At 40.2% G+C, this 18,498-nt stretch overlaps 1 protein-coding gene across 4 annotated transcripts in view; it reads right to left on the reverse strand.

Annotated features, from left to right (window-relative positions):
• Positions 1–18,066, reverse strand: part of LOC125751498 (tetraspanin-18-like) — a 39,621-nt gene extending 21,555 nt beyond the window's left edge. Inside the window, exons 1-2 of one of the 4 annotated variants that reach the window (XM_049030360.1) lie at positions 11,494–11,755; positions 8,953–9,109 (exon numbers count right to left, since the gene is read on the reverse strand). The gene's annotated coding sequence lies outside the window, so the exon portion shown is untranslated. Of the gene's footprint in view, positions 1–8,709; positions 8,882–8,952; positions 9,110–11,493; positions 11,756–17,963 lie in introns of those variants that run through there. The other 3 variants (XM_049030361.1, XM_049030359.1, XM_049030362.1) reach the window with 3 other exon arrangements.
• Between the last annotated feature and the right edge of the window lie 432 nt (positions 18,067–18,498).

The following is an 18,498-nucleotide window of genomic DNA, read 5'->3' on the forward strand; positions in this document are numbered from 1 at the left end:
GTATGTATCACCTCACCCATGGCAACCTCATCTGCACAACTGGGCACATGCACAAGGATAATTATTTGTAGCATAACAGTTCTCTATCAATGGTTTGACCTAGGCTATGTAGTTATTTACAACCTGTGTTCATTTATGATAAAAAAGGCTTTTTAGGATGGTATTTTACATTTAAGTTTATGAGAAAATATACTTGTCCTATCAATGTTCAATCAGATTTCACATAAAATCTGCCAAACTCAACTGCACAGGGTAACATCAGCTCCACCAGCCAGACAGAGAAGTGTGAGGAGAAAGCATCAGACTCCCTACCAGGCAGGTCTGCATTTATATCTGTGCAAGAGTTACATGGCAGCCAGATCGATCAACCTCAGCTATTAACCCAGGATGCTGAAACTCACAGAAAACTGACATCAAAACTCAGAGGAAAAAACTCACAGAAGACTGATTATCACACATCGAGTTTAAACGGGTAGTCTCGTGTACAATGGAATTCTTATATAGTTCCTGTAGACCACGGGACCAAAAACAGGAATAGCAATAAATAATGATGAACAAACAAAAATACAGACATTCCGCATATACTCATACAAATTACATGATGACATACAGTAGGAATAATATGGATGACAGTAAAAGCAAGATAGAAACACCTGTGATAGCCAGCGTGCATTTGTTTGGGCCAAAGAAACCCCCTTGAGAAGCTACACCCACAATTACCGAGAAGCAGTCCATCTTCTGACCAGCTGGATAGTATAAGCCTGAGCTGAGTGATCTACCCACATGCCATGCAGCACTGGCAGAGCAGGAATGGGATTCAAACCCCTACCCAGGGAGGTACAAGGCAACAAAATTACCCACTGAGCCATGGTGCCGCCCCCCATTATTAACCCCTCCTATGGGACATGACATATTCTGCATTGTACTCTTGTGTGTAAGTACATGACACTGCACACTAGGCTGAATAAATCACACTGTTCAGCAAATGACCGTAAGCTTATATTCTTACTTTTAATCAGAACTTTTACAAGTACTGAGATTCTTTTTCATTAACTTCATAATTTTAGACACACGTTAAAGTTTATTGTAACATACAGCCTCAGGACCCCATGTAAAAATGCCTTTTTTTTGGTAACCCATGATCCTTTGGCTCAAAACTGATAAACATCAAATTGGATGTTCTGGGACAAAACACTAAATAAAACAAGAATGGGTCCTTTGTGGATGCATCACATCACTAACAATTCTTCTGGCCAAACTGTATTTCGAAACATTGTGGGAATATAAATAATCCCTGATACACTAGTGGCCGAAATTGTGGAAACACTTCCAGTTTTTTAGACATTGCAGAACTATATTCAATTCCAGTTACTTATTTAGTTATATTTGTAAATTCATAAAACGGACGCTTAATTAAGTTATTGGAGCAACATCTTAATAAAGTTCTGCAATGGAAAATTGGATGTATTTCCGCAATTTTGGCCACTGGTGTATTCAAAAAGGTTGGGGTCTAAACTGAAAAAACCAAGAATGAATATATTGATCTGGACTATACTGACATTAGTGACTGAACGCATTTTTCAGAAGGCACAGCTCTTACGCATTATGTGCACGATTGAGTCCATGATGTACTGATGGAAATGTTAAGACCGAAACATTATTCAGAAACAAACGTCTAAATATTACAGAAGCGAGGGTGAGAGTGAACACTGTGTCCTGTTCATTCTGGATTATCATGCGTTTCTGCTGTGCTCCCACAGGCAGACTTAAGGACAACATGCTGTGTTACGAATGCTAACAGGCTTCTGGCTTGACGATTAATTCTTCTCAGGGGAATTATCTTATAACGGCTAGATGGGGAGCGTCAGAAATGATAAAACGGAATGCCTGATTTAATCATAAGAAACCCATGATGCAATCTTAAACCCAAGCCATGAAGACTATCTCAAACCTAGCATCAACTAAAAGGAGACTGGAGTAACACCAGTAAAGGTAAGTGTTTAAATGGCATTTTCTTAGCCTAAGAGCAGCTGGATTGAGAACACAGATATTCACAGGCTGGTGCTATCTTGAGTATAATGGAGTTGGAGTTTACAAGCCATTCTAAGTCATGTCGTCGTGAGAAATCACTGCTATCAAGCCACGGGAAAGCCTGTCTGATGTATGTCACGGCCATTTAACTGCACTACTGCGGAAGAGCACAAAATGAACTGCAAGCCCGTATAAGCAACATTCAAGTGATTCAGGCTGAACGCCCTTCAGGAACACAAAATAAAAATGTATCCATTAATTAACTGCAGCTGTAAGGAAGCCAGCTATTAATTGATGACATAAAAGCTCAAAAGTTATTATGACAAATAACAGTATTTTTATGTTAAAGACTGACTGGAACAAACAACTCGAAAACAAACCTTCCATTCATTTTCCACATGGTTTGCCAGGCCTGGCATCTTGAATTCTGTTGTTCCCAACATATATACATGGCTATACAATGGAGAATATTTTACTTCAGTCTATATTTGCTGAAGTTAGTCACCAGTGCAGACACTGTTTAAAAGGACGCATAGATTTTTTTCCGCAGCACCAAACTCTCTCAGAGGACATACTGTATATGTTTGGCTCAGTTCGGTGGCGGAATTTTCCCCAAGACTGTATCAAAGCTGAACTAGGCTGGGTTTAAATGTTTTTTTTTCCTGAAATCAGAATATTGAGTCAGGTGTAAGAGGGTGAAATGGCAACACAGTGAAAAAACGAGGCACAGGGGATTAAGCTCCTTAAAATGACAAGTTGCTATAGTGTTAATGTCATAATATAGTATCTAAATGTCACCAGCTAATAACAGAAATAAACACTGTTAATTAAAAACGCATAAAAGCCAGATATATTTACAAAAATTGCCTCATCTTGACTAGATTTTTAATTGTGACGTTATGATGTTCATTACTGAAATATAGAAATATTATGGGCTATAAACTGCAAGCATTAAATAACTTTCATTTTGGACTGAGCATTTGAAATGCCTGAAATCACTGTTACGCAAAACAGCGGATTGATAACACTTCTGTACATATTTTCTTATTACAATATTAAGTAAAATTCAGTTTTCCAAAGAGGAAAATTTAACACGGCACAAACATTCTCTCATCATACTCTTGACAACTGTATAGCGTCGCATGACTCTACTCCAGAGAGTTTGTGCAGCGAGGCATGTTTAAAACCTTCACTGTTGAGTTGTCAATTAAAATGAAATACAACCATTCAAGGAACAATATAAGGGTTTCTTGCTAGGCAGTGGCTGAGCTCCACTGTTCCAGCTCTGGCAGGTCAGATACTGTAAAGAGCGGAATTAGACACAAGTGAGATCAAGAAAATTTGGGGATAAAAAAAAACAAGACCGAGGAATCATTTCTATTCCCAGTTACCAAAATAAATATATAACAGCAGATACATATGACTCAATATGGTTATTAATCATGGACGAATGATGAAATATCATGTAATGGACAGAATGCGGCATTAATAAAGGGAAGCATACCTCTATTTAAGGGGGAAAAGGGATGGTATGTAAGCGGCATTGTCTATGACATTAGTGCAGCATTCAGGCACATTAAAGCAGAGCCTTTCACTCAAGTGTGTAAAGGCCTTTTTATACTGTTGAAGCAAAATCGAACAAACACTGTTTGAATGAATGCAAATAAAATGCTTATATTTCTTTCTAATAAAGCCACTGTGTTCCTCCTTTCCTCATTTGTGACTGTTAAATGCCTTACTTTAGTTTTAAAATTAAGATTAAGAGAGAGATAGAGAGAGAGAGAACTGGGTACTATGTCATTTATCTGTAATTGATACCAAAGCTCTGTACCCTGAAGCTAAAACTGTATTCAGTCCCATGACAGCTTGGGGGGGGGGGGGGGTCTAGCTCTAACATAATTTCTAAAGCAAATCTCAAAGATGAAGAAACTGGGGCAGGCATGTTTACAAAGATGTTTATATGCAAAGGTAAAGGTTTGGTGTGTGTCTGTTGTGGGGGGAAGGGGGGTGGTACCAATGTGGTTTTTGAATCACTGTTCCTTCTTAGGCACCCTCAAGCGCGGTCATTTCTCATTCATCTTTACACACTTACACCCTGATGCTCCAATTATTATATTTACATTTTACCTTTATCTTGATTACTACCTGTTTGTGAAAAGCCTGTTTTGAGGATCGATTAATAGTACTTGATTATAGCACATTGACCTGATTCATGTACATTTGTTTAATCTTCCTGTTAGTTACCTCAGCTGATAAAGTACTCAGCTAGACATTCCTGCTACAACATCACATTACAAAATCTAGGTGACTAGGTGCACTAGAGCTGCCACAGAAAAATCAATTAAATGTGACTAGCAAGTTTTTGTTACACCTGAGCCTGCAAGCTCAAGCGCCTGTGTGAGATTTATAAGTCTAGAACAACAGCAGCAGGAGGACCCAGCTTCTCCAGAGCTTGGCAGAGGTTTTATAAGGGTGGCTGTTTACTGTTCGCACAAAGCAGCATGCTTTCTGGCAGCTCTTCTGCTGGCTAAACTCTAGGAATAAAGCCTACCAGCAGCGCCCCAAACCTTGGCTTTCTTTATTGATTCTCTCATCTAGCACCATGTTTATCCTCTCAATCCACAGCCCCCAGCTGTGCAGGAAGTCTTTGTTCATCACAGGCAATGCTGGCACTAAATGAGGTGCCCCTCTGAAAACTTTTGACATAATTAATGGAAATAAGATCAATTTCATTACAGCATCAAGCTGATTTGAAGCAGTTTTTGTTTCCCAGGCTAATGGTTAAATAACACTGGGGACCCTCACATGCATAAACAGGACGGCTGACTGCGTGTTTTCCTTCACCTGCTATCACACAGTGCCAAAAGCCAAGGAGGTCACACTCCAGCCTCTGTTCATCTCCATTTCACCGCTGAAAACCATTCTGGGCTCTTGGCAGAGTAGCTCTTCCTTCTACAGTCGGGCTGTTCTTCATGCTCCCCTTCAGTTATATGGAAATCTGCTCCCATGCCCAGGGGCTGCGAAGATCTGTGTGGTGCCTTTCACAATAGGATGCATTCTTGGACCAGCTACCCAGTCGGGCAGCTTTATGCCTTCTCAGATAACATTTGACACCAGGCAGGTCTGTGACTGCACAACATAAATCATCACCTGGCAGCAACCAGTGGCCCCTACACCATCGCTGCTTTGCTAACACAAGGAGATTCAAGAGGCGAGAAAAACTGAGCCCTTAGAAGAAGCCATGCAGAAAGAGGATGGTCTCAACACTTGGAGGATGCATCACTGGCAGTCATGAGGGTGGGGGTGGTAAACCTTTTCACAGAACAAAATGCCACAGTTAGCGTAGTGACCCACAAAGCCAGAATAAACTCTTCACAATATTACGTAAACCTCTCAGAAAGCATTAAAATTTGGCTATTTGTCAGGTGCTCATCCCTTCCAGACTACTGACAAATCTAAGCTGATACTGCCTACAGAGGCACTTCTGCAGAATGCTTTGTTTGGCATTTGCACAAGTACTTTGTAATGCTACTTTTCACACATCCCACCTTGCTGTCCAGTGAGACATACACACAAACATGAGAGTGAAATCTGGTGACTAAGCACAGGGCCAGCCATTAATCCAGCACCCTGGAGCATTTTGGTGAGTTAGGGGCCTCCCTCAAGGGCCCAACGGAGATATGACTATTTTGCCAAGAACGGGATTCCAACCGGCGCCCTTCTGATCGCAGACCTAACCCACTGAGGCACACCAGCAGACTTATGCCAACTGAAAACAAAACCCAGCACAAAACCACCAGACTGTTTACAAGTGAAAAGCACCCTATGCAAGCCCCCAGGAATATGTGGAAAGCTGCAGGCATTCTTCAATGCACACCTCCGTTTGCTCCCGTGATTAATCAACAGTAGATAAATGCCCAAGTCTTGTGGCTTTGAGAACAATGAGATGAGATGGTAAAATATTTAATGCATAAAGCTCACTAGCATTGTTGCCATGCTTAAATGAATTCATAAATCTTCCTCATTGCAAATCCATGCTGCCTGCTCCGATTCTAGGTTGAGAGACATCCATCAAACAATCCACTGGGAAGTTCAGTACCTCAGCAAATCTTATTAAGGGCATGATGGGTCCATCAACAGAAATCTGATGTTATGATGGGAAGGAAGCTAGTTTCAGCCAACAATTCTCCTTTAAAAATTAACTTGTAGGAGAGGCAGAGAAAAATGACTAGCCCTGGCGCAGATTATTGAAATAACCTAAAACGGGCTGAGGCGAATACAAGGTGGGGGAATATGCAGGAATGGCCACTAGAATTAAACTTCCAGAGATCTGTCAATTGGACCAGCAGCAATGGAAAATGACTAAGAAATCCAATAAGGTCTGATTGTTTTCCTGGGCAAATGCTAAAAGATGCTAGGGTAATAAATATTTATATTTTATTTGCATGTTATTTTGCATGTTATTTAAATATGTGGGAGTGCATCTTATTTACACACTGGAAATACTGTTGACAATAAGATGCATTGACCCATTTACAGCGTGCAACATTTACCATAAAATCATTATAGAAATAATCTGTGATTATTACTGGCTGCATACAGGGTCTCCTACTTGACCTGCCTCTCAGCTTACAAATATCTCAGCTTCTGGGGCAAATAAAAATAAAAGAAAACTATTTACCAAAGACAAAAGTAAGTCTAACTGTTCCCAGATACTAGAAATTAAATTCTTATATTTCTGATTCCAACAAATGATGGAGAAACAGTGTTCAAAAACAGAAAGATCTCCATGTCTAAAACATTCCCCTTATGTGTGCGTCGATTCTGATGAGTTTAAGTCTGAATATTGTCTTGTATTCTGCAAGGATGATGATGATGAATTCAGGGTCTTCAGTGAGCAACTGCTGCTGTTTTTTCACACCTTTAAAGCTGCAGGACTGATGATTGGTCTACAAGCTTTTCTCCCTGTGCAAATTTCCACCAACGGTTCAAAGCTCTCCAGCTCCAGCACTCACACAGCAGGACACACGTAGCCATGCACTGTCCTTGGGCAGATCCTAATCCTCTATGATTTTCTGGATCATTGCGACCCTAATTAAATGTGCAGACAGAGAGAACTAAATGGAGTAATGATGTTGATATGGGATTTGCTAAATGTAGCTCAGTTCTGTCATTAACCTCTCTGGCTAAGCTATGGTTTTCAAAGGGGAATACGTCTGATCTGCACATAGTGAAAAACAGCTAAAGGGTTTCTGTAGGTCCAGCAGGAAAGATACTGCTGTTGTACCCTTAGACAAGCAAACAGGCTGACATGCATTTATAAATTGTCCATTATACTAGACATCTGTGCAATAACACCTGGCATACAGCTCAATTAGGATAATCTGAGTCGATGAAGACAGGAAAACCACAACCTGACTGAGGGATTTCATGTGACCCCTGGTCAAAACTATTGGTCTCAATGTACTAAACCAGAGTTTCTCAACTTGGTCTTCAGGGGCCCCCAGATGGTCCACGGTTTTGCTTCCTCCCAAGCTTCCTGCCAGACAGTCCACATTTTTGCTCCCTGCCAGCAAAAACGTGGACTATCTAGGGGGTCCATAAGGACCAGGTTGAGAAACACTGCACCAAACATACTAAGTTCAGTCCACACATGACATTCAAGATGCCAGGGAGGGATGAAGTTCAAAAATATCTTAAATTTGCAGAAGAGGACAAGAGCATGTTGTAATGGAAAGAGGCGGGCCTTATTATTGCAGCAGAGAGAGAAATAAAGCAAAGAAATACAACTGCAAAAAGTATCTGCTGAAGCATGTGCCTGAATGAAGAGAGGAATGGACTTCATTTCACACTGAGCAGGACTGAGGCTTCCCTCAAAGGGACTTTCCTGATATCCTACTGACTGCCAAAGCATTAACCCAAAAGTAAAATAACAGAAGCGTGAAGAAAAACTAACCCTGAAGTAATGGCCATCTCTCTGCTTCCTTATAATTGGACAAGACAAACAGGAAAATCAGCTGATTGGGCAGGTCTGAACGATACGGCCCAGAGGTCTTTGGGGAGCTGCTGGTGCCTGCCCCTTTAGCTATATCCATCCATCCATCCATTTCCCAAACCCCTTATCCTAATGGGTCAAGGGGGGTCCGGAGCCTATCCCGGAAGCAATGGGCACGAGGCAGGGAACAACCCAGGATGGGGGGCCAGCCCATCACAGGGCACAATCACACACCAGTCACTCACACATGCACACCTACGGGCAATTTAGCAAGTCCAATTAGCCTCAGCATGTCTTTGGACCGTGGGGGAAAACCGGAGTACCCGGAGGAAACCCCACGACGACATGGGGAGAACATGCAAACTCCGTATACATGTGACCCAGGTGGAGACTCAAACCTGGGACCCAGAGGTGTGACGCAACAGTGCTAACTACTACACCACCATGCCACCCCTCCTTTGGGTATATGTAGGGTACTATTCACTGCACTGCTGAATGGAACAGGGAAACTAATGACAACACTGCAATAACAGTGAGAAGACCTTTAGCAACATTGCTGTACCACATCCTTGTTCGGGTAAATAATAATCCATCTTCTGGTGAATTATCTGTATCCTGGCCTGTATGAAAGTAATTCTGCATGTAAGGAGTTGAGTAATGAGCAGGAACCATTTCCCGCTTACCGAAGATAACGATACACACTGACGCTGAGGAATGCCAGGGGTCGTGATGTAGGAGGTGCTGGGTGAAATGAATAACCAAAGCTGCTTAGGGCTGTGAAATCTGCAGTGTGGATCAAACAGGCTGCTATGAACAACACATTAACTGCCATATCAGTGGATGGTCACATGACCGACAGCAAGGCAGCCCCACTGAATCCTCCGCATTGTCTCGCATCTTTCAACTGGTTTTGCTGCGATTCTCACTGAGTGCAGTGGGAAGGAATGTCTCCCCCGATGAACAGCTGAAGGACGAGGGTATGTTGGGAACCACAGCATTTCACTATTTCCTCCTTCCTTTCAGGGCCAGCCAGCACATGGGGCTTGTCTACTGGCTCAATCACAAATGTTGTGCAGCCAAAAGCTGAAATAAACACGAGAGCCACAAATTAATAAAGTGCATCTAATTTGCTTCTTAGAACATAGCCATCGCTCCCAGTCTTGATTTTTGGGTGTGGGGTCTCTTGAGAAACCTCAGCTTCATAGCCAGTCAGACACAGTGTGGAGAGTATAAACTGGGACCATCTGTGATTGACACTTTTATTGCATTTCAGTAGAGGCAAACCACTAATGGTAGCCTTCTTCTGTCAAAGGTGGGCGAACATTACTGACAGGTCTGCAATACTGCAGCTAGGAACAGCAACAGATGGCCAGCAGGCAGGTCAGGAGCCATTACAAGCCACTGATATCAACCCAAAGCTCAACTATTTGCTGTAAAAGGTTAAAGACACATAAAGACTGGAAATGAAACAGAAGTTTTTTTTTTCCTCAATAATAATTAAATATGCTGCCTGAGAAGAAGTGTCTGATGTGGGGTGTCCTGTGGGGGCTTGTAGAGAACAAGGCCCCTCTGGCCTGCGCCGGCTGAAGCTCCCCACTGGGCCTCAGCTTCCAGTGAGACGTTTGTTATACAGGAATTTCTGCTGCTGCAACTTCAGGTAAAATGCATCAGAAAACAAAATTAATTCATGCCCTTAAAATTCATGTAATAGGGTTTAGGAGTTACTTGTCGAGTTTTTGTTTCTATCTTGACTGCTTTTAGACTATCAGAAATATATTTTGGAAACAAGCGATCAGATTTAAATTAAAAATAAATCCTGCAGAAAGTCCCACAGCAGCAACTTGTTCTGATATTGTCTTAACAGACGATCCATCTGTGTAAAAACCAGACAGAACCCTTTAAATAAAGATCAGAACGAAGACTGAAACATTAAAACCATTAAAACCAGTCAGCCAAAGGCTGGTCTTAACCCTAACCCTAATCTCTTTAGGATTAAAATTTGATCAATCAATTGATGAATCCATTGATAAGGAAGACACCAAAGTGCAGAGTCCTTTTCAAAGGAGAAAGCTGCCATTTTTGCTTTAAAGGTAATCAGTGCATTATGGTTGTGATTTCACAATGAAACAGTAAGACAAGAACGAATTGGACATGTGTTGGAGAACACACTCTCTAATTCTCTGAGATTCCCTCACAGCCAATGTCATCTTTCTCAAGTGACTGGTTAATCAAATTCTCCTTCTCTTTGTACATCAAGGACAAATCTACTGAACATTTAATTTATCACCTGTCTAAAACAGTAAAGCTCTGTGTCAAATATAAACTCACTTAAGATGTGTCTTTACAAGGCAGAATTACACCATGACTAATTCATTTTTTTTCTGAGGCTGTGATTTAGGATGCCACAATCTGAAAGTACATCATTATTCCTATTAACAATTTCTAATAAAAATAGCCATATCATGAAGAGTCTCAAAGTTGGTCGATATTTGTGATGCAATGCAATGCAGAGAAATATGCCCATTGAGGGTGCAGGAAAAACTCCACATTTGGATAATATGGTGATATAGGTAGAGACAGCCATTTGGTGACCTTTGTCAAAGCAGACAAACAAAACAGCTCATTCCGACAGGAAACTCTTCGCCTCATGCTCCAAGCTGTCATTCTCTTTGAATATCAGGTTTCAAGGACGGGACGTGCACAAGTCATTCACAATTTTTATTGCTCGCACTCCATGAAAACTAACAACGCGTCGCAGTAATTTGATTACATTTAATTAGAAAGAGTATTTGCAAGTCTGAACACCGTGTCGTGCTAAGCAAAGTATTTAGTCACAAACCACGTGCGATAAGACACCAGAGGACGACGAATACGCATCGCTTGGTATAGCTACAGTAGTGAAAAATAAAAATAAATTAAACGTAAAATTGAAACTCAACGAAAAGTTATCGGAAAGTGGAAGTTAATTCTGGACTATTTCTGCAACTAAATGCCTATGGACGGCAAGTGCGAGAGCGGCTGCATGCTGTACACACTGTGCTGTAGCATGCACTGAAACGCCTATAGCGATCAAACAGCGACGCTAGGAGAGCTTATAAAGCGATGAACTACAGCGTAACATCATCACTGAAACATAAGTAACGCAGTGCTATGAAACGGAATTTAATCACTTAAACAAACTGCAGGTATAAACCTTATAAATAAACAAAACACGCGTTGTTTGTTGATAAAAGATTCATATATAGAGCAATTCAGCCGGTTCTCTACAAATAAGTATACTTTATGTATAAACATACACTTAAAACAATATATTTAGCTCAATATGTTGAGCGATTAAAAATAACACAGGTTCGAATTACGATTAGATTGCTACAGTACAACATTATCCAAACCTGGGTGGTTAATTGCTAAAACTAAAAAATATTAGCTACTGTAAGATGAAAATGTATCAATTCGACAATTCTTACCACAAAAGTGCTTGTTTGTCAGTGTGCACGTTGTCCCTAAGCAGTTACTGTACTCCAGGAAAGAAAAAAAAACAGGCTGCAGATGCTGGACTCTTAGCCGTTTAAATCAGATGAAATCAGGATTTCATGGAGCTGCAGATGCCGTTAGGTAGAGAGAAGGAAAAGCTATAGCTGTCTGCTCATTATTTCCCCATTTCGGACCAAGCAGCAGCCTTTGTAAGAGACCGCTGAAGAAACTGCTTTCCTTACAACTCACTGCCAAGTCGATATTTGAACATGCTGAGTGTTCAGCCCCGGGGGCGGGCAGTTAGTTTATGCCTACGCCTACATTTAACCCCTTTGTTTATTATTATTATTATTATTATTATTATTATTATTATTATTATTATTGATAATAATAATAATGATATATTTTTTTCTTGCCTTATTACATTTGTACTAAAGACACAGAATGCATATTGACGATGCAAATAAATTGGGATGTTATACTACTTGACAGCTGTATTTGACTTCTTTGATTTCATCTTAATTTCCAGATGTCAACACAGCATTTTGGTGACTTGGTTATATAAGAGAGCAGACACAATCAATTGCACTAATCATTAAAATACACACGCACACATCATTGATTAATCTTGGCAATTTTAAAACATGGTTCGTTGCTTTGTTCATTTTACTTGTATCAGCTGTCTGCCATGAGTCCCAGAAAAGTTCGGTCTGTTACACAATATTGTCTCCCAAGAGGACAAAGGAATTTGTTTGTGTAATTATTGGATGATACTAAAAGCTTTAATTCAGAAATGAAACCCCAAATGTTAAACATGATGTGACAGCACCGCGCTCTGTTGTTAATCTACCTTCAGGCTGCGTGAGGATCCCAGTGCTCTGAATAGACTCAGCTTGTTGGCAGCTTGTTGTAAAGTAGGACCAACCACGTGATCAGCAGGAGACCCATAGTAAACAATGAGCCCACATAAACACAACACTAAGAGCGATTCTCAGTGAATGTTCTTTCGGCAGCCACCCCCCACCCATTCTTTCTTTGGGGGCAACATTTGTATTTTCGAAAGTACAAAGTTCATTATGAATTGATCTAATCAAGATCTTGACTATCAGTACTGAAACAGCAAAGGGGGGTTTTCTCCAGAGGTGTGAACTCTCAGTCTAAACTCTGACAGCAACTAGCTGAAAGGCAACAGTTTCACACCTTCTAAGCAGATGTCAGTTTAAAGAGAAATTTATCCTTTCATCCATCCATATCCATCCATCTGTTCATCCATCTGTCCATCCATCCATCCATTTTTCCAAACCCACCTGTACATGGTTGTTGGGGTGAAAGGAAAACTAAAAATGTATTACTTGAAATTTAAAGGGCCATTAAGTCAAAATTAAATATACTTAACAACACTGCTAAGATATGTCACATACTAGATAAAGCGAAAAAGAAATACGTAACAGAGCAGGCAAAAACACTAATACATTTTTTCAAAATACATTTGAAAATGTGTGTAGTTCTGAGACTAAGAAGCTTTTTAAACATATTACAAGATACCTTAGGCAGTAAATATTGGCTGTAGCAACAATGTCCCCATAATGATCATCATTCAATTGGTTTTGCTTTGGTACCTGCAATAAAAAAGGCTGCCAGAGCCCAGCTCTGTCTGGTCCCAGGGGTGGGCAGCGGAAAGGTGCAGCCACTGGCTGATGTGGAGCATGCTGGGATGCCTTTTGATCAAGATCTCAGGCAAGGTGACTTGCTGCTACATCATTACATGCTCTCTTTGAGGCCTGATGAAGATATTTATAGACGTGACTGCAGGTACACCAGTGTAACCCAACCTCCCCCCACCCTCGCTTTGCAAAAACAGTAAAAAGCGCTATAGATTTATGTACCTTTAAAGAAGTTAACTGGAGCCCCAGACGTGCATGTGTTCTTTTTAAGACTCAGTTAATCTTCATCATTATCACCTGATACCCTTTGTTGACAGTTCAAAAAGGTAAAATGATTTGTTCAAGGTAAGGCAAGTTTAGTTATATAGCACAATTTAAAACACAGAGGTCAGTCAAAGAGCTTGACACAAAAGATCAAATAAAAACAATCATTAAATATAAAATTAAAAAACTACAACTAAAAACAATTAAAATAAGAGCATATAAAAACAAATTAAAGACAATAAAAATAAAAGAAAAAACATCAACATTGATTAGCAGCACTAATCAAAGACATGGAATAAAAACGTTTTAAGCTTGGTTTTAAATATCCACTGGAACGGCTTTCTGGTCAATACCCCAGCACTGGCGACGCACCTCACACTGTAACTCCATCACTCCTCTGAGGATTACGAGGGTTAGACGGTAAAAGCAAGAGTAAGGACCCGTGCCAGCATCTCGCTTAGTCATTTATTCTTTATTGATTGACAAGTGAGTGCTAATTAAATTAAAAGACTGATTGTCATTAAATTGAATCATTTGTCTGTCTAATGCTATCTTGTAATCCATTATTTGTCATTTAGGACTTAGGTCAAAAAGTTTAAAACTGGACATATTCTGGGATATTTAAATGAATTATACATTAAGTTGCTTTACAACTAGATGAAAAAAACCAGCCGTAATAAAAATGATGGACTGAATGATGGACTTGATGATGGACTGAATGGTTCCAGCATGCTTTTTGTCCACAGAGAAAATCAAACCATGAAAATATGTCATTTACATTAAACAGAGATAATGCAAGACACTTGAATGAAGCTTCTTCATATACATCTAGTTGATTAGAGCATGACTGAGGCTAAGTCAGGTTTTCAGTGACTGCAACATTAAGTGTGACACCAGCCCCAACCAGAGGAAACCATGTTATAAACTGTGACTGAAGCACATGCTTTCTCCCGCTCTGACACAGAATCAGCCATTAATCATCCAGACATTCATTTTATTAAAATTATAACCACATGTTAAGGAGTAGAAACATTGTTTTTCAGTACCATTTATTGGTATTTTGGTTTTGAGGTCTGTGTTCTCAAATAACCATGAGCTAACAATGAGGTAACATCAAATGTAAGAGTTTCTGACAGTCCAGATGACTTCACTGGCCTTCCAGAGAAGGCACAGGAGTCAAAAGCCTGTAGATGGTGGTTTAATTCCTTCGTAATTGATTTTAATATTTGAGGTCTTTGGCCATCCTTCCATTGGCCATTCCTCTGTGGATAAAGTATCCACAGCTCTGTAATTACTACTCAAGACGTCCTGTTCAAAATGTTTATTAACAGCTAGATATTTCCCCTTTCCTGTTCTTCTTTTTATATAAACAAAAAATGTAATGATGACTTCCAGCAATACCTGGATATTTACTTTATAATTATATGTGTAAAACGACCTTCTCTCTTTAAAACACTTGGTATAGTAACCTCTAAATCGCTTTTATGTGGCGTAATAAATAAACATGTATTCAATGTTCGGAAAGCATCATATAGACAGGGATTGAAATAATTGGTATGCACCTTTAAAAGTTATATGTGCAGCAATCAATTGTTGTATCAGTGTGAATGCGCCCGTATTTTATGTGCATTTACACCAATACGACAAGAAATTACTGTGCATTTTAACCTCTATGCTGATTCGTACTTCATTTGCGGTATAGAGGTGTCACACATCCGGGTTTGGCACGAGGGCGTGGCATTGTGCAGGCGGGGAAGAGAATGTGGACGACCCAGTGGTGGCTCAGAGGACAAACAGGGATTTATTAGTGAACAGAAAAAGCACAAGAAATGCTACAAAATAAAAGGACCACAACGGGTCAAAAGTAAACGGGGATAAACAGACTAATTACAAAATAAGGGGCAGGCAGGTTACAAAAAAACAGCACATTCAAACCTAACTGACATCCAACAAACATCAATGACTCCAGGAAGAACAGACCAGATCAGGAACTTAAATACAAAAACTAAACCGAGTAACGACATAACAGGAGTGAGACACAGAAAACTAACCAATCCGGGAGGGGGCAGGGCAACAAGCAATCAGGTAAACACAAAAGGGCAGGCACAAGAACAGACAACAGCTGAAACTAATAATTAATCTCAGGGAACTCAAACTAACAAAGAAACTAAGAAACAGAATCTACACTAGGGGAATAACAGATAGGAAAAAACACAAACACGGGCACAAAACATGAAACCAAATACAAATCACAAGACATAGGAACAAGAAAAGCCATATAAATGAAACACTAGGGAACAAAATACAGAAACAGAGAAGGCAGGATTCAAACACAAGCCAGAGGGGTTCACAGGCAACCACATGCTCGACAAATTGAGCCATACCGCTGACAGGGAGCAGGGGAAAACACAAAGACTCACAACAGGAGGGACGGGATGACCAGCGACGCCTGCTGGCCAAACGGGGAAAGGACACAGAGTGGGACAACAGGAGCTGACCCTGACAAGAGGTTAAATGCACGATAATCGATTTCCACATGTATCACTTTTAAAGGTGGATGCGTACTTGTGTACCAGTTATGTGAATCCCTGCATATAAGTTAAAGCTGAATCGCATACAAACAACAAAGAATTTTTTTTTGTATAATACGTTTTCACAACATTACATCGTCTCAAAGCGCTTTACAGCATCTCTGCCCAACGCCCCCAGTGAGTAAGCCATAGGCGACAGTGACAAGGAAAAACTCCCTAGAAGGAAGAAACCTTGGGAGGGACCAGACTCAGAGGGGGAGCCCAACCTCCAGGGGCCGGCAGGGAGAGTCAAATCGGAGAGATGGCTAAGTGCCAAGTCACACTGTCTAAGTCATGAAATATGAAACGCATATGCTTTGCATTGGTATTTGTTCATTAAACAGATGTCTTCTATAGTATTTTATTTGGTCTTGGCTGTTATTGTATAGCTCTGGGTTGGTGGCATGTCAGAGCAGGTTCTACCTGCATCCATCCAAGACTTGAAGAGTCAGCTGTGCTGTGCTTGCATAATACTTCAAAACCCATTTGAGTCAATGTCGCATATGAGCTCTGATGTATCTGGTTGCTTTTCAAGTCAAATCAAGCCAAGTGGGCCTTATTGTCATCCATCTATATTCATGTATAGAGTGATACATAATGTTCCCTCAGGACCAAGGTGCAAGACAAGACAGACAACAAGTGACAGACAGAGGGTACAGCGGTAGTTAGTAGATGGTACAAAACAAGGCAGGCTGGATTGAAGATATATGCAAATATAATATATACATATTATACAGTATACTGCTGTACATTAGTCATTGAAACATACTGAGTTTGCATCATTTGTCCCCATGCCAACACTTTTCCTTTAAAGGGAACATATTTTCACAATAGTTTTCAAAAGTCAAAAGTTTTTTAAGAAGAACAATTCATTTTCATTTCATATTTTCCATAGGAGAACTGTAACTGCTGGTTGATGTTAGTCATGGCAAAAAGAGAAAGTTTACTCTGATCAAGAACAACGCCACAGATTTCCATAAAAATTGACTGCAAATGACAACAGAAAGCAATTACATATTCTCACGAACTGACAGGCAGTAAATCGCATGTCGCAAATCTATAAAAATCTCCAGCCTGTTTTCAGGATGTCATATATGACAGTTTGGAGATGGTGCTGATAGTGAAAACATAATTCCTTCCTATTCAAATCCAGTTTCACTACTGAGGCATGTGTTTTTGGCTGAGATTTTGGACTGATACCATTATAAAATCTCCAATTAAGTAAATCTAATTGTCTATCTTCCTCTCAACTTCATTCCTGTATTTCTTTCAAAATGCAAGCATTTGTGCATTATATTGGATATTAAAATAAGCTACATTCGTATAAAAGTTAAGAGAAACAAACATCAGTTCTCATTTTTGCTGCCTTTATAATGAGAGATTTGTAATATTCTAAAAAACTCCGGTGATCTCAGCTCCTAAACCAGGCAAAGCAAGATACGGTCTATCGGCTATAGCTCTTCCATTTACAATCAGCATGTAAAGTGTCTCCGTTTATAATTTCCTATTGTAATAATGTTTACTATGGAGAGTAGTTTGAAAATAGCAGGTTTTGGGTTCAGATTAATTATTAATATCATATTTGGTGAAAAATCTAGTTTTCAAACAGCAAAGGTGAATTAAGCAGTTTTGAGAACATTTTGGCTTCTCATTGCTTTCACCAGAAAAAACAAACATGTTCTCTTTGTTTCCTTAGAACACTATTTATGAGCACTTATTAAACTTATTAAACATGCATAATAGCTTGTGAGACGGGAATGCCGCTCATAACAGGCAAAGTGTGTGTTCCTGGGCTATTAACATGCCAAGGCCCTGATCTTTCAAGAAACATTAGGGTATTCAGTGTTCTCTCTGAGATTCTGGGTGCCAGCACTAAGTATATCCTATAAACTTTAATATGAACAGCTGCAGATGGCTTGTTGGTTGCTCTCCAGTGAAAACGTTTCCAATTCCCCCCATTCTTACCAGATCTTCAGCCTTCCTGTGCAGTCCAACAGGCAGCAGGCAGCAGGGAGAAGGATCGCTGTTCCCAAAACACTGAGCTCCCACAATCTTGCCACCCTTCACAGGAAGGCAGGAGGGCTGTGAGGGAATCAGGAAGCGGTAAGAGGAAGTTGACTCCTCTCACACAGCAACCACAGACTCATTACCCAGACTTGGCAGGCACTGTTAACAGTGCGATCCTGCACATAAACATAGTGGAAAATGGGAGAACATTACATCCCTCAGATTCATTTTAATAATGATGATAACTAGGTGCCCCACTATGGATAATAAGAACAACACAGCTTGCATTGTCTGTAAGTGTTTGAATTCCCACTTGGTTACTTTCATCATGCAGTATATATATGGTTATAAGGTCTCAGTATTTAGACCCATAGAAGAGTGATCTGGACACCACTAGCAGTTATGATACCGGACGCTTTAACTTACATTAATGAAGCATCTCTTCTTTGTTTCTTTTAGAGAAGAGATTATGCGGTGATTCTTAGCCCACATA

Source organism: Brienomyrus brachyistius, chromosome 11 (assembly GCF_023856365.1).
Source record: "Brienomyrus brachyistius isolate T26 chromosome 11, BBRACH_0.4, whole genome shotgun sequence".
NCBI classification, from domain to species: domain Eukaryota; kingdom Metazoa; phylum Chordata; class Actinopteri; order Osteoglossiformes; family Mormyridae; genus Brienomyrus; species Brienomyrus brachyistius.